Source organism: Eschrichtius robustus, chromosome 2 (genome assembly GCF_028021215.1).
Source record: "Eschrichtius robustus isolate mEscRob2 chromosome 2, mEscRob2.pri, whole genome shotgun sequence".
Classification (NCBI taxonomy): Eukaryota; Metazoa; Chordata; class Mammalia; order Artiodactyla; family Eschrichtiidae; genus Eschrichtius; species Eschrichtius robustus.
Genome location: NC_090825.1, coordinates 54,800,746 through 54,827,015, shown reverse-complemented (window position 1 = coordinate 54,827,015; position 26,270 = coordinate 54,800,746). Strand labels below are relative to the sequence as shown.

Genomic DNA, 26,270 nt, shown 5'->3' with positions numbered 1-26,270 from the left:
GCAGTCATCATATTTATTCATCTTCTCCTTTTGTAAATTTGGAAACTTAAGTGGTTTCTAGGTAGGAAATGGCTGTGGCATTCAAAAGGAAGATCTGTAATACATTGGAGTGGTGCTACAATAGAAGGAACCTTAATCCACCATATGAATAATCTCTGGCCCACTTCATTTGTTCATCCATTAATTCATTGGTTCATTCATTCGTAAAACATTTATGGAGTGCTTGCTAAGTACTAGATACAACTTGGTGCTAGGGAAATTGAGATAAATGACACTATGTTTTTTTGGCTGATGATATAATAGTATTCTCAGAAAACCCAGTAGGCTTCAGTAAGACAAGAATTAATAAAATTTCTGTAAGTGACTGGATTCAATAAATAATTGAAAACAAAAAAGCCTTTTTTCTCTATGCTAATAATGACACCTAGAAAAGGAAGTGGGCAAAGTATTTCATTCAAAATAGTGATATAAAATTACAAAATATTAAAGAAATTATAAAATATTAAAAAAATAAATTTGGCAAGAAAAATAAAGGACGTATATAGAAAAACATGAAATAAATCTGAACAAATAGAAGGGCATACCATGTTCTTGGATAGGGAGACATTATATCATAAAATGTCAAATCATCCAAAATGATTATGTGAATTTAGTATAATTCCAATAAACTCTCAAACAACTTTTCATTGGATAAAAAGAAGTCAAGTTTCAAATATAAAAGTAAATACCCAAGAAATGCTAAGAAAAGTATGAAAAAAATAGAAATTCAGCAAAACCACTATATTAAAAATCAATATGGTACTGGCAAAGAGTGAAATAAGTAGACTAGAACTAATAGAATAGTAGATAGACTCAGGCATATATCCCAGCATATGTGAAAAATCACCATATGATAAAGGTAGCATTTCAATTCAGTAGGAAATGACTGATTTACTTAATAAATAGTGCTGATATATGGCTACCCTTCTAGGAAAAAAAAAAAGTTGGACCCTATCACAAAAAATATGCAAACAGCGATTCCACATTGCCTGAAGATTTCAGTGAACAATAAAATAACATTTCAGAAGAGAATCTAAGAGATTATATGCAACCAAGGAGTAGGAGAGAACTTTATAATTAATTTATAATTTAACTTTATAATTAACTTATAGTTTAACTTTATAATTAATTAATTAAAGACTGACACTATTATAGATACTATTACAGATTATTTAATGATGTAAAAACCACAAAAAGTCAGGAGAAATATGGTAAATTTGCAAGAAATATTAGCAACAAGCATAGCAGAGAGTAATTTTTTATAATATACAGGTGGGGTGGGGTTAAGAAAGAATGACAAAAAACTCAAATGACCACCCCCCTCCCCACAACATTTGGCCAAGAATATGAACAGACAACTCACAAAAGAGTTAATCTAAAAGAGTAATAAGTAAAAGATGTTCAAATTTACTAGTGGTCAGAGAAAAGAAAATTAAGGTAACAGTTTGGTGTCATTATTATATGCTTCAGATTGGCAAGAGTTAGAAAGAGCAATAATACCTATTGCTGCAAAGTAGACAGGGAGAAGGAGTTTCTCATACTCTTCTGATGGAAATGTGAACTGTTAGTCTTTTTGGAAGCAGCTAGGCAGCATCTATGAAAATACAAAAAGTGATACCTTTAAAGCCAACAGCCCAAGTACTGGACATCCTGTAGATATAATAGCATCAAGATACAGGTAAAAGAATATTTATTGCAGTTCACGTCGCAACAAATGAAACAGGAAACAAATTAAATGGACATCAAAAGGGAAATATTGAATTCATAATCATGTATCTCTACTGTGAAACATTACACAGCTGTTAAAATAATTAGAGCTAACCGGGTTGATTTTGAAAGGGATTGCTATGAAGTATGGAATAGGAAGGACAAGGTTTAGAGAAGTATACATAATATGGGATATTTGGAGTGAATGGTGGGATGAGGATGGAAAGTGAGGAAGAGGTGTGCATGTGCACGTGCATGTGTGTCTGTAGGTATATGTATAAAAGAAATTGGAAAAAAAATAGAGTTTGAGCTACATAAACTGACTTATAGGCACTTTGGAATTTAAGACTTTGGAGATGAAGTGGGTTCTACATGAGGACAAGGAACAAGATGTGGCCATGGTCCAGGTTGACTAAAAAGAAGCAGAAGTGAAAGCCCTCGGATCCCAGGAGGTGAAGAAAGACACTGAGGCTTATGATCTGTGTGGCTGTTAGAAGTAGCTCAAGCAAAGAGAGTCATCATTGAGATTGTGAGTCAGACAGAGGGGGAAGTACAGGTTGTGAGGGGCCAGAAGCTTACACAGTTCTTCAAGAGAATCGAAATCACGACTACTAAATTAGACAGAAAAGAACATTTATTTGGAACGTGGAAAGAATCATAATGAATTAAAAATTTGAAAAAGCTGACAAATACCACCAACATCAAAAATACATTCTTTGGCTTCATAATCTTTGATCACCTCTTCATATGACAACAGTGTTGTAATATGTTTTTCATAGAGAAAATAGAAATGTAACTGTTGACGTTTTTAAAAAAATTATTGATAGTTTAGAAAGATATTGCGTACATTTTTAGGATTGTTATCACATTTCAAAAAATCTCTGTCGAGGAGAAAACTTCTGTTTTGATGAGGTATCAATACAGTCTGAATCCTCTACTTATCTTTTAGTAGATCTGATGATTAGAAGAGTTTTACGTATATTAGCTTCTGGTTTTGTTACATTTCAAACTGGTTTCTTTTGACTACCCAATACACTTCTGAAAGAGCCCTGAGGTACATGTTTATATTGAGATGCAATCTCTTCCTCTATACCTCTGTGTCTCTCAGGGATCATCTGAGAGCTCCTGGAAGTCATTGCTCTACCAGGACACTAACAGTCACACAACTAACACAGGAGTGACTGAGAATCACTGAAATACATTTTACTTTTCTGTTAAACCCAAATGAAACATATCCTCAACTCAACTTTCTCTTAGTTGGATCCCCCACATGCTCCTGGCCTGTATAATGCCATCCAATAAAACTGGAATAGAGAGAGAGAGAGAGCAATCTTAATCATTTTGGGTAAAATAGCTTACTTTTGCAATTTTTTATTTAGTATTTTTTAATTGAAATATGGTTATTTACAATATTATATTAGTTTCAGGAGTATACTGTAGTGATTCAGTATTTTGGAAGACTATATTCCATTATAATTTATTACAAGATAATGTCTATAATTCCCTGTGCTATATAAGATATCCTTGTTGCTTATCTATTCTATACATAGTAGTTTGTATCTGTTAATCCCTTACCCCTAATTTGTCCCTCCCCCTTCCCACTCCCCTTTGGTAACCACTATTTTGTTTTCTATGTCTGTGAGTCTCTTTCTTTTTTGCATATACATTCATTTGTATTATTATTTAGATTCCACTTATAAGTGATATCATACAGTATTTGTCTTACTCTATCTGGCTTATTTCACTAAGCATAATAATCTCTAGGTCCATCCATGTTCCTGCAAATGACAGAATTTCATTCCTTTTTATAGTTGAGTAATATTCCATTGCATATATATTGATATATACCACATCTTCTGTATCCATTCCTCTGTTAAAGGGCACTGGGGTTGCTTCCATGTCTTGGCTATTGTGAATAGTGCTGCTATGAACATTGGGGTGAATGTATCTTTTCAAATTAGAGTTTTCATCTTTTCTAGATATATGCCCAGGGGTGGAATTGGTGGGTCATATGGTAGTTCTAAGTTTAGTTTTTTGAGGAACCTCCATGCTGTTTTCCACAGTGGCTGTACCAATTTACATTCCTACCAACAGTGTACAGGTGTTCCCTTTTCTCCACATTCTCGCCAACATTTGTTATTTGTAGACTTTTGGATGATTGTCATTCTGACAGGTGTGAGGTGATATCTCATTGCTTTGATTTGCATTTCTCTAATAATTAGTGATGTTGAGCATCTTTTCATGTGCCTGTTAGGCATCTGTATGTTTCCTTTGGAAAAATGTCTATTTATTTCTTCTGCCCATTTTTTGATTGGGTTTGTTTTTTTGATATTGAGTTGTATGAGCTGTTTATATATTTTTGGATATTAATCCATTGTTGGTCACATCATTTACAAATATTTTCTCCCAGTCCATAGGTTATCTTTTTGTTTTGTCAATGGTTTCCTTTGCTGTGCAAAAGTTTTTAAGTTTAATTAGGTCCCATTTGTTTATTTTTACTTTTCTTTAATTTAGGAGACAGATCCAAAAAAATATTCTACAATTTGTGTCAAAGAGTGTTCTGACTATGTTTTCCTCTAGTAGTCTTATGGTTTCCAGTCTTACATTTAGGCCTTTAATCCATTTTGAGTTTATTTTTGTATATGGTGTTAGAGAATGTTCTAATTTCATTCTTTTATATGTAGCTGTCCAGTTTTCCCAGCATGACTTATTGAAGAGACTGTCTTTTCTCCATTGTATATTCTTGCCTCCTTTGTCATAGATTAATTGACCATAAGTGCATGGGTTTATCTCTGGGCTCTCTATTCTGTTCAGTTGATCTATGTATCTGTTTTTTGTGCAAGTACCATACTGTTTTGATGAGTATATCTTTGTAGTATAGTCTGAAGTTAGGGAGCGTGATTCCTCTAGCTCCAGTCTTCTTTCTTAAGATTGTTTTGGCTCTATGGGGTCTTTTGTATTTCCATACAAATTTTAAAATTATCTGTTCTAGTTCTGTGAAAAATGCCATTGGTGTTTTGATAGGGATTGTGTTGAATCTGCAGATTGCCTTCAGTAGTATGTTCATTTTAACAATATTAATTCTTCTAATCCAAGCACACAGGATATTTTTCCATTTCTTTCTATCATCTTCAATTTCCTTCATCAGTGTTTTGTAGTTTTCAGAATATAGGTCTTCTACCTCCTTGGTTAAGTTTATTCCTAGGTATTTTATTGTTTCTGATGCAATTTTAAATGGGATTTTTTTTTTTTTTTTAGTTTCTCTTTCTGATATTTCAGGGTTAGTGTATAGACATGCAACAGATTTCTGTATATTAATCTTGTATCCTGCAACCTTGCTGAATTCATTTATTAGTTCTAATAGTTTTTGGGTTGAGATTTTAGGGTTTTCTATATAAAGTATCATGTCATCTGCAAATAGTGACAGTTTTACCTCTTCTCTTCCAATTTAAATACTTTTAATTTCTTTTTCTTGTTTGATTGCTGTGGCTAGGACTTCTAATACTATGTTAAATGGAAGTAGTGAGAGTAGGCATTCTTGTTTTATTCCTGAATTTAGTGGGAAAGCTTTCAGCTTTTCACCTTCAAGTATGATGTTGACTATGGGTTTGTTGTAAGTGGCCTTTATTATGTTGACATATGTTCCCTCTGTACTCACTTTGATGAGAGTTTTTATCATGAGTGGATGGTGAATTTTGTCAAATGCTTTTCCTGCATCTATTGAGTTGATCATGTGATTTTTTGGTCTTTCCTTTTTTACAAAAATTTATTTTTTTACATTTATTTTTGGCTGCGTTGGGTCTTTGTTGCTGTGCGGGCTTTCTCTAGTTGCGGCGAGCAGGGGCTACTCTTCCTTGTAGTGCACGGGCTCCTCATTGTGGTGGCTTCTCTTGTTGCAGAGCATGGGGTCTAGGCGTGCAGGCTCAGTAGTTGTGGCATGTGGGCTCAGTAGTTGTGGCATGCGGGCTCTAGAGCACAGGCTCAGTAGTTGTGGTACACAGGCTTAGTTGCTCCGCGGCATGTGGGATCTTCCCAGACTAGGGATCGAACCCGTGTCCCCTGCATTGGCAGGCGGATTCTTAACCACTGTGCCACCAGGGAAGTCCCTTTCCTTTTGTTAATGTGGTGTATCACATTGATTTATTTGCATATGTTGAACCATCCTTGTGACCCTGGAGTAAATCCAACTTGATCATGATGTATGATCCTTTTTATATATTGTTGGATTCAGTTTGCTACTATTTGGTTGAGGATTTTTGCATCTATATTCATCAAAGCTATTGGCCTGTGATTTTCTTTCTTTGTACTGTTTTGGTCTGGTTTTAGAATCAGGGTAATTCTGACCTCATAAGATGAATTTTGGAGTGTTTCCTCCTGTTTAATTTTTTTGAATAGTTTGAGAAGGAGAGGTATTAGTTCTTTTTTTTATATATTTGGTAGAATTTCCCTTTGAAGCTGTCTGGTCCTGGACTTTTGTTTGCTGGGAGTTGTTTTTTTTTTTTAATTACAAATTCAATTTCACTCCTAGTGATCGGGCTGTTCAAATTGTCTCTTTCTTCTTGACTCAGTTTTGGCAGGTTGTATTTTCTAGAAATTTGTCCATTTCTTCTAGGTTGTCTAATTTGTTAGCATATAACTTCATAATAATCTCTTGAGATTTTTTGTATTTCTGTGGTATTGGTTATTATTTCTCCTTATTCATGTCTCATTTTGTTTATTTGGGTCCTCTCTTTTTTTTCCGCTTCAACACAGAGGGGAAATTGGAGTAGAGAGACAGCAGTCTTAACCATTTTGGTTAAAATAGCTTATTTTTGCAAATTGCACAAAAACCTCTGACCATGTTGCTAGATCCCCTCCCAGGGCCTTCAAACTTAAGCTTCACTAGTTACTATTATGTTTCTTCTTTTACTGACACCCTCCTCAGTGTTCTACTGATAGAGTATTAAGCTCACTGTAAGTCTGTGTGTGTGTGTGTTTATAGCATTTCTTATTTTCTTGCAAATTTTTTGTCACACTACAGCATTGGTCCAAATAAGTCAGTCTTGCTTTTCTGACTTCAAATCATTTTTTAAAAAACTCTGGAATCCCAATGCAGGAACATTAAACACTATGACTACAGTAATTTTAGAGCCAATGTCCTGAAAATGAGAAATTCCGATGAAATGATGTACCACACAACATTGTTTCCAGCCCCCTGCACCACCACTGAAGTTTTGCATACATTTTCCTCCTTCATTTTCATATATATTATATTTACAATCAACCTTGTGGCAAGTTGCAGAGCAGGGAGATTGGGTGACATGGTTCTCTGATGGGGAGATCAATCTCTAAATGGTCCTTTCCTGCTCACGGTGAAAAAACTTGAGAATACAGCAGTGCTATTCATCGTTCTTTCTTTTAACGGTGGTAGGAACTTCAGTCATGGTAACAGTAGCAAAATAGTCAGCCAAAGGTCTGAAGAGAAAAACTAATCAAGAGGAAAGAAGAAAAACCACAGAAAGTGATTGTGTGGTCACTTAGGGACAATTTTTGATGAGTTTGAATATAAATGCAAGAATCTTGTAAATGTCAAAAGAAGGCCTTTGCTAAAGCACTGAAAGCTTGGTTTATCTGTGGGAAAAATGTTTTTATTTATTAATGGCCTATTTTTTAATTTTTCATGTTTCTCATAAGGTTTTTGTCCACTGCACATAAGGGTTTAGTGCAACTAGTTTTGAAATATTTCCCATTTTGAAACTGGAAGGCTTATACTTCAGACACAGACGTTTCCTCTCTGTTCCTCCTTTCCCAGAGATGTCATCAAACACTTCATTCAAACACTGCACTACCCAGAAGAGAAGTGTGTGTTGTGTGTGCCTATGTGTGTATTAAGCCCACTCTTATCAAATGTTGGAGTAGAATACACTGCAAACGCACACACATGGTTTCCACATTACTGGTTTAACCACATTGCAATTGCAATAATGAAAAGCAGAATGGGCAGGAGCCCAGGGGCTCTGGGTGTGTTTTCCAGCATGGATTACAAAAATTGGTGGGAAAGAAATAGCTTCATGTACAGAGAAGAGTTTGGAAATAAGGGCATCAAGAGCTTTCTGGGAAGAAATGTAAACCAGATGGAGGAACCCAAAATTAAGGATGGTGGCAAAAAGAAAGAAGTAGCTGTTTCTTAGAAGCAGTGGGGGGAATGGGTCAATTCTCTGTTACCTAGTTGTCAAGATAATGGGAAGGGTGGTGCAGTGCAAACAGTAGATTTGGGGCTGTGAAGTCCAAGTTTATGGACATCTTCAGATATGCTTGGCTCCACCTTCTGGGCCCTGGCCACTTGCTCAGTGGAGAACCCTTGGCCATCACCTTCCCCTAAAACACTGTCAGCTGTTCCAGTCTTTCCAGGGTGAGAGCCCTGCTTGTGCATGACTCTACCATGCTCATTGGGCAGGAATTGCAGCAACCCCACCCCTGCCTTTCTACCATGTCCAAGCTCAGAAGAATTGTTGGAAAGTGGCATGCAAGGGGCTAATTGGAGAGGTTGGGTAACACTAACACACCACCAGACGTTTAAGGGAGTTAACACACCCAGAAGTGTAGAGGGATCCTTAGACCAGTGGAGATAGTAGACAGGAAGAACCTGGCAGATAAATTCTCTCCCTCTTTCCCTCGATGGACTGTTCATAGATGCAGGGCTTCCAAGTGACCTCTCTGGAGATGTCCTGCATAAAGAAGAAACCAGCTGCATTTTTTGGTGAGGCTGTGGTCAGCTCACTCAATAAGAGACAGTGATAGAATGTAGTCGGCTCTCTGTATCCATAGGTTCCACATCCATGGATTCAACCAACTGCAGATCAAAAATAGAAAAAAAAAGGAATACCAGAAAGTTTCAAAAGGCAAAACCTGAATTTGCCGCACACTGGCAACTATTTACATAGCATTTACATCGTATCTACAATAGTATTTACATTGCATTTAAACTTATTAGGTATTATAAGTAATCTAGAGATGATTTAAATTATATGGGAGGATGTGCATAGTTTATAAGCAAATAATACACCATTTTATGTAAAGGACTTGAGCATCCAGGGGTTTGGTATCTGAGAGGGGTCCTGGAACCAATTTCCTGTGGATACTGAGGAATGACTGTACCCTGACTGTACCTTATATTTGCTTTCCTTCCTTTCCTGCCTCCTTCAGGAACTATGGAGACTGTTGATTATTTTAAATATTGTGCCATTAATTTAGGTATGAGACATATATGTGGTAATTTAAAAAGTAGACCATAGGGAATGATTATTGGTTATAAATAGTTATAATTTGAGGCAACAGATTACATTTTTAAGCCACTGCATTGTACAGTAGATATAATTTGCTTATGAAACACTTGAATGTATTCACTTAGTAATACGAGGCAAACTTGATAATAAAACATTTGTAATTAATTTATTAAGTATTCTGAACTTGGTAGAGGCACAAACAAAGTGGTTGACTTTTCTCCATTACTGCTATCAAATACATGCTGTTGAATCTCGTTGTATTAGTTTTCTATTGCAGCATTACAAATGATCACAATCTTATTGGCTTAAAACAACACTCATTTATTACATCATAGTTTCTGTAGGTCAGAAGTCAGGCATGGCCCAACTGTGTTCTCTGCTTAGGTTCTTGCACTCAAGGAGTCAGCTAATGAGGCATTATCTGGAGCATCTTGGAAGAGCCCACTTTCAAGCCCATTCAGGCTGTTGGCAGGACATCTTTGTGGTTGTAGGACTGAGGTTCCAGTTCCCTGGCTGTTGGCCCAGGACTGCTGATGTCCTAGAGGCTGCTCCCAGTTCCTTGCCAGGGGCCTTCTCAAAGGCTTTCCACAGGCCCTTACTCTGAATCCTCATCAAACTTCAAATCTGAGTAGTTTAATATCTATTGGATGGGTACAAGCAACACCATTCAAATCCATCTACATGCCACAGTATTCATTTGACCCATGGAAAACGCATACGAACCAGACTTGCTGATTGGGATTAAGTACCTATATTAGCTTCAGGAGAAGAGAAATTGCAAAGAGATGGGAAACCCCAAAAAATGGGGAGCCGTGTGATAGTCTACTCTCCCAGTGGTTGGTATGGTTCTATTGTTGGGTTCTATAGGTGGGTGAATGGATAGAGGAGTGCCCTGTGTTACCCAGGTCCTCAGAGAAGCAGATGCCAAGATGGGATTAGATGTGTAAGTGATTTATTGGGGGAAATGCTTTAAGAGGAAAGGGACAGGAGCTGGAGAAAGCAGGGAGACCCACCAGATGGTGATGCTGCTCTGACCTCTGCATAGGAGAAAGGGAAGAAAGGAAGGCCTTAGACTTCAGTGCAGCTCTAAGGAAGTTTTATCAAGGCTCTTGGAATGGTATCCCTTCCAGTTGGTATCCGTACCACTAAGGATTCTGCCTTAGCATCCCTGCTGCCTCAGTCTTCAGTCTGGGAGCAGCCAATGGAAAGCCTGATCTTGGCTCAAATGTGATGGTAGATTCCAGTGTGCAGCAGCTGGTGCAGTTGTTTGCGCTCCCTGCAGTAGGACATCTGAGAGGTGCATTTTCATGGCCTCCCCAGTTGCAAACAGTAGCGCTCTTCCCTTAGGCCAGACCAGTGACTCATGATTACAAAGATTCTCCTTAAGTTTTCTGCATCCCACAGTTGTCTGCGTGGTAGAAGCTGGAGAGGGGTGGCAGGGCTCGGCAGGGTAGCTGAGCCGGTTTAGTCCTCTCTCTTAAGGGCTGCCCCTCCTCTTGCTTTTTGTCTTTCACATGGTATCTTTTTGGTTTTTGTCACTCGCTTTGGGTTTGGTGGCCAATTTTAGAAAAATGTGAAAAGTCCCTCTCATCTTATTACATCTTTCAATAAAAGACCAAATAAAAAGAAGTCCCTTATGTATTTCTTAGGTGGTTTCATTATCCTTAATGAGAAAATTTTAAAATATTACTTCCAGTATAAAAGAGATATATTTTCTCTAAAGAAAAATAGAAAAATACCAAAAAGTAGAAAACAAATATACAGCAACCTACAGTCCTAAAATAACAAAAATTAATACTTAGAAATTTTATGTATTTCCTTTTAGACTTTTTTTTCTTATACAGTTTTGTATTCTGCTCTCCCCTCTTCCCAACACTGTGGCATAAACTTTAAAATTTTCTTTAAAAATAACTTCTGTTGTGATCATAAAAGTAATACTGGTTTGTTTTGGAAAATTTGGTGATATGAACTCTGATTCTACAATTGAGCAATAACCACAATTAATATTGTATTTCTTTGCAAAAAATATATGAACAAACCTAAGATAATTCTACTTATATTGCATCTATTCTTTTAATTAACATATTATGAGCATGATCTCATATTACTGACTAATCTTAAAGGTGCAATTTAAATAAATGCATAATTTTCTATAGTATGGATTGTCCTGTTATATACTTAGATGTCTAATCATAAATAATTCTGTGACATGCCTATTTCTCCACCTTTTAAATTATTTTCTTAGGGTAGAAGCCTGGAAGTAAGGTTATTAAGTCAAAGGTAACACATATTTTGAAGGATTTTGATAAGTATGTTGCCTAAATGCTTTTCAGAAATGTACTAATTTACACTTCCATCACAGTGAATGAGATAATTTTCTTTTCTTAGACTGCCCCTTCTTATCTTAGTCTCAACTCATTGGTAGTTGCTCTCATGTATCCCACTTCCTTTATTAGTGTGAGGATGTCCTGAACTTACTTCAGGGGAGATGTTTTTCAGTGAGAAGACATGAAATTTAGCTTTTCTTACCGTCTTTAGTGTCACCACTAGCAATTGCTTTTGATATTTCTTTAATTCAGTTTCTCCTCCCTAAGTTTAGAAGCTCCCAATAAGCACATCAATTTTCCTTTGCGTCCATAGAACATAGAGACACATAAACCTGTGTCTGGCTTCCTCTAATCATAGGAGCCTTTTCAGATTTTGTTACTTTTAGTTTTCCTGCTTTTTCAGATGAAATCTTTCTGTCTTGTTCTTCATTGATAACCCCTGGCTACTTTGTTCCAGCCACTGACTTCTTTAAAGACTGATTCTGACACAGAATTTAAAGTGACACTATTCCTTCTAACACGGTAGAAAATTGAATAGAAAATTGACTAACTTCATTACGTTCTTAGTTGCAAAATGTCTGGCTAGACTCACAGGTTTAGTTTCTGACCACGGAGTAGAATTTTCCCCTGTGAGAAACTGGCTCATGTATTGCACAAGCTTTGGACTCATTGGCATCTGCTTTAACCAACAGGAAGCACTAGCTTTGCCTGGAAAAGACTTAGGGACACATTCACGGTTTTCTGTGAGATTTGGTCCTGCCCCTAGGATTTCCAGACTTGGGTCAGTGAATCATGGTGGGGGTGACAGTGGAAACTCTTGTGACTAAGGGACAGACTTTGTGTGTAAGAGCCTAATTCAACCTCTACTGAAGTCTGATGGCCATCGAGATAGGCTCTGCCAGTCTACCAGGGCCACAGAGCCAGAGCTCTTGAGTCAGGACCCAAATTCTCTGTGATGTCAAGTCTTTTGTTTTTCCACAGGCCTTCATATCTCTCCAGAAGGCACGTGGGAAACCAGTTTGTTGAAGATTTTAATCTCAAATTTGCTATGAGTCTGATACCCGAAGCCGAGAATGCATTGCACTGTACTATAATTAGCACTGTAATGCTTCAGATCTTTAGAGCTGAGGCCACAGATCTCATTTTGGGAGGCAAACTCATTATGCCCATAGCTGTAGTCATGTGAATCTCACACCTCGTGGGCAGCCCAGAGAGGACCATGGCAGGGGTGGGTGAATGCTCTAGGATCTACCCCTCTGATAGTCCATGGGATGGGCTCTCTTCCCCATCTGTTCTCTTGTGAGTACCAGACCCACACAGCTGGTCTCAGGCGTGGTCATATCCATGTTGATATAAGAATATGTTTGAATAAGCAATCTGTAGTTTGGAGATTTAATGAATTCCATGAAACCTCTAGCCTTAGCTCCTTGTGCCAAGGCTTTCCATGTGTTAAGTGTGTTAAAAAGACCTTGCACCTGTGGCGTGGCTGTAATGCCATCTGGGAAAAAGTTCCAGAACCCAGCTAGACCATATTCTTTTTTTGCTTACATCAATCTGACTAGAGAAGAAGAGGATGAAAGCAAACTTCTTTCTTTTGCTCAAAGAACAAGGATAGATTTGGATCTAATGTTTGCTAAATAAGAGGTAAGGGAAAAGGATTAGGGCAAAGGGCTAGGAGGTCTTGAGTCAGGGTTCTTAGTTCTTCTACTGCTATTTTGAGCCTACTCTCTGCACAAGTCAATACAGGCAAAGCAATGGGAAGATTAAATAAGGGCCCAGAAAAATCCCAGCAGTGTACATAGCCAAAAGGGAATATTTAGTTTCAAGACTGAAACAATTATTATTTTCAATTTCTCTACTCCCCTCCCTTCTCCTTTTTCCTAGTAAATGCAGGACAAAACTCACTTCAAAATCACCTGAATAAACACCAGTATTATACCCTCTGGTGAAGCAAGACTGTGGGTAGTTGGATTGGAATTAGAAACAAAATGAGTCTAATAGGAGAGGAAAAAAGAAAAAGTTGAAATTTGGAATGAGGCACAATTTGGATCAGAGTATAATGCTCTGGTGGGTAATAGATTGGATAATACAGAAAAGAGGACAGAGGGAAAGAAAGAAAATATTTAAAAATAAATTAATTGCAGCCACATACAGATCCTTCAGCAAAACTAGAAGCAGCCTGAACCAAGACAGCATAACACAACTCTAAATTAATAGACTATATTCAACTTAATGGCTATGAAAGCCAGGGAAGCAATACAATGGTGAGTCATTTAAAATGAAATGTATTTTTTTGTGTGTGAAACAGAGAAAGGAGAACAAAAGAACTGAAAGACTGAAATGAAAATAAAAGTTTAAATATGTAGATCCAAAGTCCAGAGGAGACTAGAAACATTCCAAAGCAAGACAAAATGAATAGTGAGAAATAAGAAGATTGCACTTAACAAAGAAATGATTTTTTTGTTTGCTTTATTTTAGGCTTCACAAAGGAATGTAAAAGACAAGTACCAGGAAAAGACATGATTCTCTGGAAGAAACAAGATGAAAACCAACATGACCAAATGAAAATAAAGAAGGTAAAGACCATTTTTTGAACAATACCTTCATATCACCACAGCTGGGGAAAGTGGAAAGAGACAGAAAACTGGTAATTATTGCCAAGAGACTTAAACCATGCATTTAGGCAGTGATTATTTATTTTTAAATTTGCAAGTAATCTCATGGACACATTTTTGTTATAATAATTGTAGTAATACAGTCAAAGAAAATGTCCCCATTGGCCCCACCCAAACCCACTTTTCTTCCCAAAGTGTTTATCAAAAAAAATGTAATAGAAATAACAAATCTAGATGGTTATCGTTTTCTCAATAAGAAAAATGTATGTTAGCTGGTTCTTGCTACTCTTCTTATGCTCACTTTTGATCATCAGGCAACTTTGAGTATAAAAATTCTAGTATTTCTATTTCCCTTTTGATTTTTGTGGTGCTAAAATGTTCTTGAAATTAAAATGTTCCACCCCCTCCCACTCTTCAAATCCCCATCTGTTCTCTTCTGAGCACAAGACCCACAGAGCTGGTCTCAGAAATGGTCACATCCAGGTTAATATAAGAATATGTTCAAATAAGCAATCTATAGTTTGGAGATTTAATTAATTCCACAAGACACCTAAAAAGTACCAGGTAGTATTTCTAAGAGATGGAGGGACAAAGATAAGAAAATCCTGGCATAATACTAGAGAAAACTCAAAATATTTTAATCCAGCAGAAGCTGGAATTGAAATGGTTAATGTGCACACCCCAGAGTCATGCAGATCTGGGTTTGAATGCCAGCTCTGCCACCTATTATTTGTATGGTCTTTAGAAGTTGATGATATTAATTCTTAAGGTTTGTGTCATGCTTTGCATTTTCATACCCCTTCACCGCCACCCCATCCTTTATGGCAACAGATTCTACCTCTCTGGCCACAGAGGTGGACACAAGATAGACCAATCACAGTGTTTATCACTCCTGACCACAGTGATTGGCTCAGAGATGAACACATGATCTAATCTGGGCCAATTAGAGTCCTTTTCTGAGATTTTTTTTCTATCTGGAGCAAGAAGAGAAGAACTTTTTTTTTTTTTTAACCTGATGATGAGGCAGTAAGAATGTAATTTCAAAGGTATTTGCATCCATTATTTCAGTGTTGTGGGAACAGAGAATAAAGCAATCAAAAATATTATTTTATTATGTTATTTGAATAGTAAAAATAGGTATACTGTACATATATTGTGTGTACATTATATATGTATTCGTTTTTGTTTTTGGCTGCACTGTGCGGCATGTGGGATCTTAGTTCCCTGACCAGGGATTGAACCTGTGCCCCCTGCAGTGGAAGTGCAGTGCAGAGTCTTAACCACTAGACTGCCAGGGAAGTCCCTGTATCATATAAACATAATCCAATTCTCTTGGCTCTTTTTAGATGTAATTACTATCCTGAGTTTTGTGTTTAGCACAAGTATGTATATATGTGTGTGTATGTGTATATATATATATACATACTTTTTTTGTGTGTTTAGCACAAGTATATATATACCTAAGCAATTTATTATTCAGTATTGTTTAAACTTTATAAAATGATGATAAATGATGTATGTTTCCATCATTCTACTAGATGGGCAAAAATTGAGAAGTCTGACAATTTCAAGTTGTTGGTAGAGTTTGAAGTAATGGGAACTCATATATCTCCCATAGAAATATAAACTGGAACAACCTGGCATTATCTTGTGGAGCTGAATACGAATGTAGTCTAAACCCTGCAATCACATCTAGGTATATACTCTAGAGAAACATTTGCACATGTGTTCCAGCAGACAGGTATGATGACTTATAGAACCTCCATACATAACAGAAAACAAAAAAGGAAGTAAACCAAATGGCCATTTATGGGAGAGTAGGTGAATGCATTGTGGTACATTCACATGGCAGAATAGTTTGCAAGAGTGAATATGAATGAACCGCAGGTGCATGCAACAACATGGATGGATCTTAGAAGAAATACTGAATGTGAGTAAAACCATTTTAAGGAGACAGTTGGGTTCTGTGAAGAGTTCTGTAGCTGTCCTCCTAGTCCCCAGTTAGACAACTGGTCTTGACATCCTATTTTTGGGCTGCGGTAGAAGCGGGCAGCAGAGGCTCGGATGGGCAGTAGTCATTGTTGTTCTGACCCACCACACTGGTCACCCCGGGGGAGGAACGTAGTGGAGAGGGGCAATGTCTACCTTGGTGGTGAGGTGCAGGGTCACCCTTTGCCTGAACATCTGGATTCCTGAGTGGAGTTGCTTCAGGGACCAAGAAGTAGACACTGAGGAATCTTTCTTCTGCTCAGGGTCAAAAACCTGTGACAAGCTCTCTGCAGGTCTTATCTGGGTGGTCTCTAAGGCCTGACCCAACAGGCCTTTAATTACTGATGGACTACCATTGATGACATCTTTGGGATGAGTTTCTGACAGCTTGTGGTTTGATCTCCAGCTGCTGGGTCCTCCACTTGGGGCTTATGTATTAGTTAACTCGTGATTTTGGCCATCTCCCGAGAAGATGGTGTAAACAACCTCTCCTTTTGAGATCTTAGGTGCTGTACAAAGGCAGCCTATCCTTTATTTTCTCTACATATTATTTCATCAAGAATCATTGTTTTACATTTTAGCATCTCTAAAAATAAAAATGTATCTTACAGTTGACAGCTTCTTAACAGTGATAAAAGGTAGCATTTTTTTCTTTGTTGATGATACATAAAATGGGGGTGTGTCTCACAATCAACGGAATCTTAGACTTGATTAAATAGGATACGCTTACCTAATACAGATAATCTACTTTTGCTCTTTTTCCAACAATTATTTTCATACATAATGATCTGCACACATAAGCAATATTCACTCAACACTCTGGAATAGAATGGAGTCATATGTATAGTTTTGTAGTAGTTGGTGGAGGGGAGGAAGGAAGATCTTTGCAACTCTCTCCATTGCAGTAGGCAGCAACCAGGAAGAGGCATTGTAAAATGAGAGAGAGAGAGAGGGAGAGAGAGAGGGAGAGAGAGAGAGAGAGAGAGAGAAGCTTCCTTGTTTTCTGATCACTTTCCAGTCCCTCTGGAAGCCTGATTATATGTCTTGCCCTGGGTTTCTTGAGTTGTTATAATAAATCCCCTTTTTCTTGGTTTAAACAAGTTTCTATTTCCCACAACCTAAGGATCTCTAATTAAGACAAGTGCTCAGCAAGATACCCAATATTTAATGAATGCTCTGTAAGTGCTTATTGTTTTATTATTGTATTAAGGGATTTATTGAGGTTCACCGAAAGTACTTTGAGAATAGAAAGGAAAAGAGAAAAAAGTTGATTATTTGGTCCCCAGTTGGGCTGCTTGGGGAGGGTCTTAAAGAAGGGTGGGTGATACTCGACAAGCGGAGGTAGGAAGCCAAAGGCTTCAGTGCAGAAGGATGCTCAGCAAAGGCGAGGGGAGGGTTTGGGAGCTGGGATAATGTGAGGCTCCGGCCGGAGGCTGAGCCTGGTTTGGAAGGACCTTATATATATCACGTGATGGGGTTTTTGCTCTATCCTGAAAGGCTTGCAGAGGAAGCAGGAGGCACCAGAAGATGACTTAAAAAAGAAAAAAATAAATAAAGGCAATCACATAAGAAATTGCTTAGACATATCACTCTGACACAAATGTGCAAGAGGAAGTGGAGAGGAAGGGAACTGTGTTGGGAGGCTGTGGCAGTCTGGGTGAGAAGAAATGAAAGGGAAGCGAGGCATCAACAACCCCCTCCTGTGTGACATTAAATAGTGCACGCGGAAGAGCGGACTTGTCCCTGGTCTGTGCAAGCAGTCTCCTGCTGACAATCAGAGTGACTCACAGGTGTCCCACCAGCTCGCCCTCTTCGTGCAGGAGCTGTTACATTTATACGCCTGCTCCATTAGCAGCCAGTCTAGCTAGCTGTGCCCTTAGACTCCTTTCCTCAACCCTCCACGTGTTTGCCTGCCACCTGGTCTTGTCCTGTTTCCTCCCCGCTCCCAGGCTCTTTCATCCAAATTCAAACGGTAGAGTTTCCATTTCTTCTTGGTAGCTCTGCACATTGATTAGACCATTTCAGACATTCTGTGTGTTTGTGCCTGAGCAGCGCACCCCTCCCCCACCTCACGCAACAGAGAGTAATTTGAAAAGAGCCTAAAACTAACAACTTACACAGGCTGAGTTGGGACCTTTTTTCCTTTACTATGGCGTTTTGACAGCAAGAAAAATGACACTGGCAGAGCACTTATTGATTCGCAAAAGACCTTCCCTGTGAATTTGAATACAGATCCACCTGTGCACTCTAGACAAATCTATGTCTATTTGGGGCGGGTAAAAAGCTATGGTATTATAGATGTTGTCAGTGAACTTGACCTAAAGAGAGATTCTGTTTTCCCAGTGGTTAGTGCAGAAGAAATCCATACACATATTTGGCTCAATAAATATTCTTATAAATTATATGGAGGATGATATTTTTACGTTTGGGGGAATAATTCTTATGCAGTGGAAGTAAGGGAAAGATAAATTGGGAATATACTGCTCAGTTTTGGCCATGTGGTCATTTTAATGATGCTGTAAAAACAGAGATGGAGCAAGAGAGTGTTTCTTTATGAGGATGGGCTGACTACTTAAAGCTCTCAATCTGGAAAGATGAAGGTAGAGTGGGATGTGATAAAAAATTTAGTCATGAAGGGAATGAATCAGGTGAGTAACAACTCGGAAAAATAAGAGTAAGGAACATATGCTGACGGTAGTTTGAAGACAAAAGAAAGTGCAGCTTTACATGTTTATAGTAAAGTCATTCATTATTCCAAGAAGCAGTTAGGTCAAGATATGATGGGATTTAAGCAAAGGCTTAGATAAACTCAAGGATGCAAAGTTGGCAGTGGATATACTTAAGAAATACGCCCACATTTTTGGTTTTAAGTTACAAAAATAACATGTTCATTGGAGAAGAATTAGAAAAATCATATAAGCAAAATTTTTAAAAATTAAAAAATCTGTAATCTCTTAGAGATAATAACTATTGATATTTTGCTGTATAAATATTTTATTTTTCTATTTGTTTATTTAATTTACCCAAATGGGCTCCAACTAAGCATATTGCAGTTTTTTTCAACATAATATTTTGTGACCATCTTTCCACGTCAGTAGCTTTATAGCTACACAAACGTTTCGAAGTACAAGGTGTTGCTTTGGATGGATTTACTATAATTATCTTAACCAATTCCATATTGCTAAATGTATTCTGAGATTTCCTACATGTTTATCTTCTAGGTTTATGATACTTTTGTCAACATAAAAATGTCCTATTGGATTTTAAATGCAATTGCATTGAGTTTACAGATAAATTTTGTGGGAATCTTTACGGTACTGGGTAATTTTATCTGGAAACACAATATATCTTTTAATTTATTCTTGTTTTCTTTTATATCTTTCAGTAAAATTTTAATAATTTTCTTCATATTGGTCCTGTATATTCTTATTAACTTGATTCTTAGGTCCTCAGCATTATGATTACCTTTTACTCCTATTGTGAGTGGTTTCTTCCATTATTCTAGTGGTTAATTTAGGATATATAAGAAAACTATTGCTTTTAAAATATTTTATTGTTCAAGTGGCTTCCCCGCCAAACTTAGTAGTTTTAGTTATTTTCTAGTTGTTTTCTTAGGTCTTCCAGTTAGATGATCAAATCATCAATGAATAATTATATTTTTGCCTCCTCTTTTTCAATATTTATACTTTTATTTTGCTTTTGTATCCATTTTAATTGCCAAGCACTTCTAGAATGATGTTAAATAACAGGTGTATGCCTGTCTTGTTTCTCATTTTAATGGAGTGCTTTTATTGTTATATCTTTAGGTATAAAATTAGTAATTAGATTGAGAACTTTTCTTTTTCAAGTTACATTAAGAGAGTATTAACATATTCATATTCTACTGAGCTCTTTTAAAATCAAGAGTATATTTTGATTTTTTCAAATATCTTTTTAGCAACTTTTACATGATCATATAATTTTTCTTCTTTGACTTATTGATGTGAATGATTTACTAGTGTTGAAAGTACTCGTATTCCTGGAATGGATTCCTATTTTGTTACTGTCCTGGTAATCTATTGCTTCATGATAACCTGCCTCAAAAATTTCATTTTGCTCACAATCTTATGGATCAGAAACTGAGGAAGGGCTTGGTTGAATGGTCCATCTCTGATTCTCACGGTACTAGCTGGGGCAGTTGGAGCCAAAGGATCCACTTCCAAGATGGGTTCTTCATTTACATGTCAACTTCCTGGGTACCCCTTGGCTTCTTTCTCCTGTTCCACATGGTCTCTTGTTGTATAGCCACTTTCCTTCTCACTTGAACTTCTCAGGGTTTAGTGACTTCTGAGTTGTCACATTTCTTACACCTTATCTGGCTTGAAAAAGCAATGATCCCAGACACGGAAGCTGGAAGATGCCTGATGACCTAACCATAGAAGTTTCAGAGTGTCACTTTTGCTGGATTTTATTGGTCAAGCCAGTTGCTAAGGTCAGTTCAGATTCAAGTGGAAGGGAATTAGGCTCCACCTTCCAATGGGAGGAATAGCAAAGAATTTGAAATCTTTAATGGCTTATTATTTTTAAAATTGTTGCTGGTGTGATTTGCTAATATTTCTCAATATATTTGTGCAAACATTCCTAAATTATGTTGGCCTAGAGATTTCTGTGCTGTATTTACCAGGCTTTTGGTAACAGGGTTATGACATTTGGTTTTTAAAATTGAATTGGAAAATTTTGATCTTTTTCGTAGTCTCTTTAACACATTAAATAGCATTAGAATTTCTTGCTCCTTTTTTTAAAAAAATTAATTAATTAATTAATTTATTTTGGGCTGCACTGGGTCTTTGTTGCTGCATGCGGGCTTTCCCTGGTTGCAGCGAGCGGGGGCTACTCTTTGTTGTGGTGTGCGGGCTTCTCACTGCGGTGGCTTCTCTTGTTGCGGAGCACGGGCTCTAGGCACGCGGGCTTCAGTAGTTGTGGCTCACAGGCTCAGTAGTTGTGGCGCATGGGCTCAGTTTCTCTGCGGCATGTGGTATCTTCCTGGACCAGGGCTCGAACCCGTGTCCCCTGCATTGGCAGGCGGATTCCTAACCACTGCCACCAAGGAAGTCCAGAATTTCTTGCTTCTTGAAGATGTATAAAACCTCCCAGGCCAAATGTCCTTTATAATTTGACAATTCTTCAATGGTATTTTTATTATAGTATCTTTGATCTTATTTATATTTCTTACTTCTTCTTGAGTCAATTTTCTTATTTTATATTTTCCTAGTAAAAGAAGTCACAACAATTTTTGACCAGTATTTGTCACAACTTTTGCTGTTTTCCAGGACTGATATAGATGTCTTCTCCTTCATTTTAATTTTTTTTGTCTATTTCAATGGGAATGTAGGAAGGAAGGCAAGTTTTTTTGATTTGCCAAACTTTAATACAGAGATGTAATGCTCTAATTGTCATAGCTGTGTTGTAAGGTATTGCACATTATTTATACCTTATGTCATTTAATAGGAATGAATACCCTGTGAGATAACAAAAATTACTCTTTTTACACAAATGAGTTTATGTTTTATAACACAAGTCACCTACTATAAGTTCATTACAAAGAATTATTAATTTAAGTTCAGAGTCATCAAATACTCTTTGTTGAATCAGATGGAAAGCAGGAATTACATCTATAATGTGTTTCATGTCATCAGTTGTGACTTTTGTCCCTTATGTCGATTAATTCATTAAGCATATTTAGTTATATCTGCCAGTCTCCCAAGAGAGATGGTGAGGTCCATGAAAAATATACCACACTTAAGTTGCTAACAGAATCTTAAAGTACATAATAGTAACCAAGAGATAGAAAATGTTTACAGAGGAATCCCAGCATCACCTGTAATTCTCTGAAACTGGAGGGAAAAACAAAAGACAAGACAAAAATTCAGTGATGAACAAAGCCAACCATTAAAAAGTAGAGTTCAAAACTTCAAAAAAAAAAAAAAAAAAAGAAAATGTTTAATATTTGATATAAATGTCCAATTGGATTAAAAAATTTTTTTTTATTGGGTAGAGTTGTTTTACAATGTTGTGTTAGTTTCTACTGTACAGCAAAGTGGAGTTCCCTGTGCTATACAGCAGGTTCTCATTAGTTATCTATTTTATACATATTAGTGTATATATGTTAGTTCCAATCTCCCATTTCATTCCATCCCCTCTTTCCCTGCTTGGTGTGCATACGTTTGTTCTCTACATCTGTGTCTCTGTTTCTGTCTTGCAAACCAGTTCATCTGTACCTTTTTTCTAGATTCCACAAATATGCATTAATGTACGATATTTGTTTTTCTCTTTCTGACTTATTTCACTCTGTATGACAGTCTCTATCTCCATCCATGTCTCTACAAATGACCCAATTTTGTTCCTTTTTATGGCTGAGTAATATTCCATTGTATATAAAAACATGGAACACTTCACAAATTTGCGTGTCATCCTTGCGCAGGGGCCATGCTAATCTCTGTATCGTTCCAATTTTAGCACATGTGCTGCCGAAGCGAGCACAAGGAAGGCAATTTAATGCATGGGTTCAAACTGGCATCTTATGAATGTTCTTATAGTCCTTTTTTTGAGGTAGAAATATCTTAGAATATGTCCATAGTGTTGTTATAAGTAGAGCTTTAAACAGAATGATCCATAAATCTGTTTTTTGTGGCATTTAAACTTTGTGTTTTGAACCAAAACTAAATGGGAGCTAAATATTATTTTATACTGTTCTCATAGAGATGCCAATACTGTCCCTACTAAATGAGGGCTTCATCAAGATATGTTAGCTCACAGAGGAGAGAAGGAAGATGAATCTTAAATAACAGAACTCAGATATCTGACTACTGATCATCAAGATCAATAAGAAGACAGTGAGGACCCCATGAATTGTAGGATAATTGCTGGTAAATTTTCATTAACAGGCTTCCAAGTGAGTCTGTGTGGTGTGTGTATGTGCCTTGTGCAAAGTTCAGAAAGTCCTTTGGGGAAGGATGATGAGATTATGGGGAAGGCAAGCAATGTAGGATGCTAAGAGAAGAGACGCCAGTAACTTGCCATTGGTACAGGCTCACTCTTAGCCTAAGTTTCCCAATTCTGGGAACATTTTCTAATAGGGAAATGTGGTCTATATCACTAATGACAAGGGGAGATACTAGAATTCTGGATAGTTCAGATGGAAGCAAATGGATGGGTGGATCACTCATCTTGAAGACTTTGAATTTGCGCTGCAAGGAGAGGTTGCAGAAAGCATCTCTCGTGGTAAAGCGTTTCATTATTTAGAAAGTAAATCTTACTTAAAAAGAAGCTATGGGTAGACTGTGCAAAATGAGACCCAGAAATAATTGGAAAGGCGGCAGAGGAAAGACGAGAGAGTTTGAATAAGTCCTGAAAGCCCAAAGGCTGAGAATACCAAGATAATTTAAAAATACAGGGAAGATTTGAAAACACATGTAGCTGCAGGGAGGGTTGGCCAAAGAACAGAAACAGAGAAAACCATAGGAAATGGAAAAGAGGGGAAATGGAAAGGGATGAAGATGTTACCCTTAACAGGAATGCAGACGCATGTGGAAAGATGCCAAAAAAAGCCAGGCGAATAAGTGCTCTGGATGGAATCTAGTGTATGTAGCTGAGGAATGAAAACAAAACCCACCACTACACTAGTAATAGAGGGTGGGAAGACTACCAAAAAATCAGGGGAGAACAATGTGGGTCTCAACAGGAGGTAATATATTGTATGCAAAGGCATTTGAGCATACAGCGTAGCATTTAGACACATGATCTAGAGAATGCAAGTGCAAAGGGCAGAATAGGAAAAGAATGTCTGGCCACTCTATATATAAACCTGTAAGTCTGAGCTAAATTTCTCTTTGTCTACTCTGGTTACTGTTTGCTTCTTTGTTGACATGTAAAACATTTCCACAGAGTGGTTTGGGGGGTATTAAAGTGAAACCAGGCTCATGGTAGAAAACAGAAGACTATGAGAAGATTTTATGATATTTAATAGTTGCTTTATAATATAAAAAAAGATTTGTTTTTTTTTTGGTTGTTCCTGTGTGCTTTACAGAATCAATCTCATGGCTTAATAACCTTACACCTTGAGCACCTTTGTATTTTGTGCTTAGTTGCAAATACTTTAAGCAACAGATTTATTATTTCTTCCTGGATCAGCTTGGGATCCCCTTTGAGGAACTATGTCTTCCAAGAATTCAGCTGACCACATAGTCCTAAGCCTAGAGTTTTGGGGAAAAGACTTTTTTAAAAAAAATTAATTAATTAATTAATTAATTTATGGCTGTGTTGGGTCTTCGTTTCTGTGCGAGGGCTTTCTCTAGTTGTGGCAAGCGGGGGCCACTCTTCATCGCGGTGCGCGGGCCTCTCACTGTCGCGGCCTCTCTTGTCGCGGAGCACAGGCTCCAGACGCGCAAGCTCAGTAGTTGTGGCTCACAGGCCTAGTTGCTCCGTGGCATGTGGGATCTTCCTAGATCAGGGCTCGAACCCATGTCCCCTGCATTGGCAGGCAGATTCTCAACTACTGCGCCACCAGGGAAGCCCCTGGGGAAAAGATTTGATTTGTAGCTGCATATTTGTGTTTTTGTTCCAGTGGAGTTAGAATTTACCTTGTAAGGAGTAAATACTCATCCTTTGGCACCTGGAAGATGGTATAGCATCTTAAAATAACCAGAAAAGTAGTACAAGAATCTCTTAACTTACCTTTCTGCCTCCAGCTCATCTTCTTTTTTTTTTCCCTAGTGAAATGATCTTTAAAATAAAATAAAATAAAACTCACCATTTAACATCGTAAGTGAGGTTTAAACTAACCCAAAGAAAGAAAAATATCTGTAAGTTAAGGGGACTTATAAACTAAAATATCGACTTTTGCAGCAACCTTTTGTCATCTGGGAAAAGGCAGGTCTCTAGGAAGAAAAAAGAAGTGTGAAGAGGTGGGAAGGAAAAAAAAAAGATGGAAGAACATCTTCGTCGTTTAAGAAATATTTCATAGACACCAAATTGTGTTCTAGATACTTTAGCGTTTCATTAACATTTTGGGCTCCTCAATTAGAGTGACAGTTTTCTGAGAAACAGGATTTTGTCCTTTTAGTTTTCTTGACACCAACCACAAGGTCAAATAGCTAAATTCAAAAAATTTTATTCTCTTTAACTTTTCTACAGCATTTGACTCTGTTGAGAAATTTTCTTTCTAGATATTCTCTCTTCTTTTCTTCTCTACTGACACTGCTAGAGTTGGGCTCTCATCTGTCACCTGGCATCCCACCTGCAGTTTTCTCTCCCCATCCCTCCCATTTCATCCTTCCCATTGCCATCGAAATTGTCTTTGATTAATTCACATCCCTGCTTAGAAACCAGTGATAGCTCCTCACTGGTGGATGCTACTGTAGGCTATTATTGTGGATGCTATAGGAAAAATTACAAAAATCTTTGGCCTTGTGTCTAACTCCAGTCCCAGTGGATGGAGGATAATCAGTTTCCCCCTCTCCACTGGGCCCAGTCTTCCTTGTTCTCCCCAGAACCTACTCTGCAGCCACACAAGACATGTGGCTCTCCAAGTGCCTCCTATGACTAACCTGGGTCTTAGAAGGAGACCATAGCTGTGGAGACCTGAACCTCAATTACAGTGGAGAAGAGAGGAAAGATTGAAAACCAAGGGGCTTGTCTGAACAGTGGTGACCTCCTGTTTGGGCAAAGTGGTTTACTAAAGACCTCAGTGGAGAAATTCTATGGCTTAAGAGCAGAGTGGAGTGTATTGGTTTGTGTTCAGTGTATTTGCTCTATTGTTTTGGATGGGAGAGGGGTAGCTGTTGGATATGGGAAGGCAAAAGGATGAAAGTACAAGGGAAGTGACAAATGCCTCCATTTGTCTGAACTTACTATGAACCACTCTAATCACAGGTATCAAGTTTCCTGGAGAACAGGTTCATGGGTTAAAGAGAGGCTTTTTAGAGGGTATTTTTGGCTATTATTGTGGATGGTATTAACCACAGTGTGCCTCCGTATGTATCATAACCATGGTGACCATATGTTTCCAGGTTAGCATGAGTCAAGGTGGTAAATTTTAATATTTACTTGGGAAAATATGGTCACCATAGCTATGGACTACAAAGAAGAATGATCCTTAGATGACCAGTGCATGATACGCCCAGTCAGCAAACAACTAGGAAAAATTGAACGTATTAAATAAAACAGTATAAAGTATGGAGAGTCCAAATTAATTAGAATCTGATTTCTACCACCCTATGTTACCTTCTTCTGACCAGTTTGGTAAATTTTGTGTTCTTTAACCTTAAAGTGGGCCAATTCTAGAGTTAAAC

At 37.5% G+C, this 26,270-nt stretch overlaps 1 non-coding gene across 1 annotated transcript; it reads right to left on the bottom strand.

Moving 5' to 3' along the window:
* Positions 1–22,357: 22,357 nt before the first annotated feature.
* LOC137760418 (U6 spliceosomal RNA) lies at positions 22,358–22,461 on the bottom strand. The gene has a single exon (XR_011073361.1). It is a non-coding gene; the product is annotated as a U6 spliceosomal RNA (small nuclear RNA).
* Positions 22,462–26,270: the final 3,809 nt, after the last annotated feature.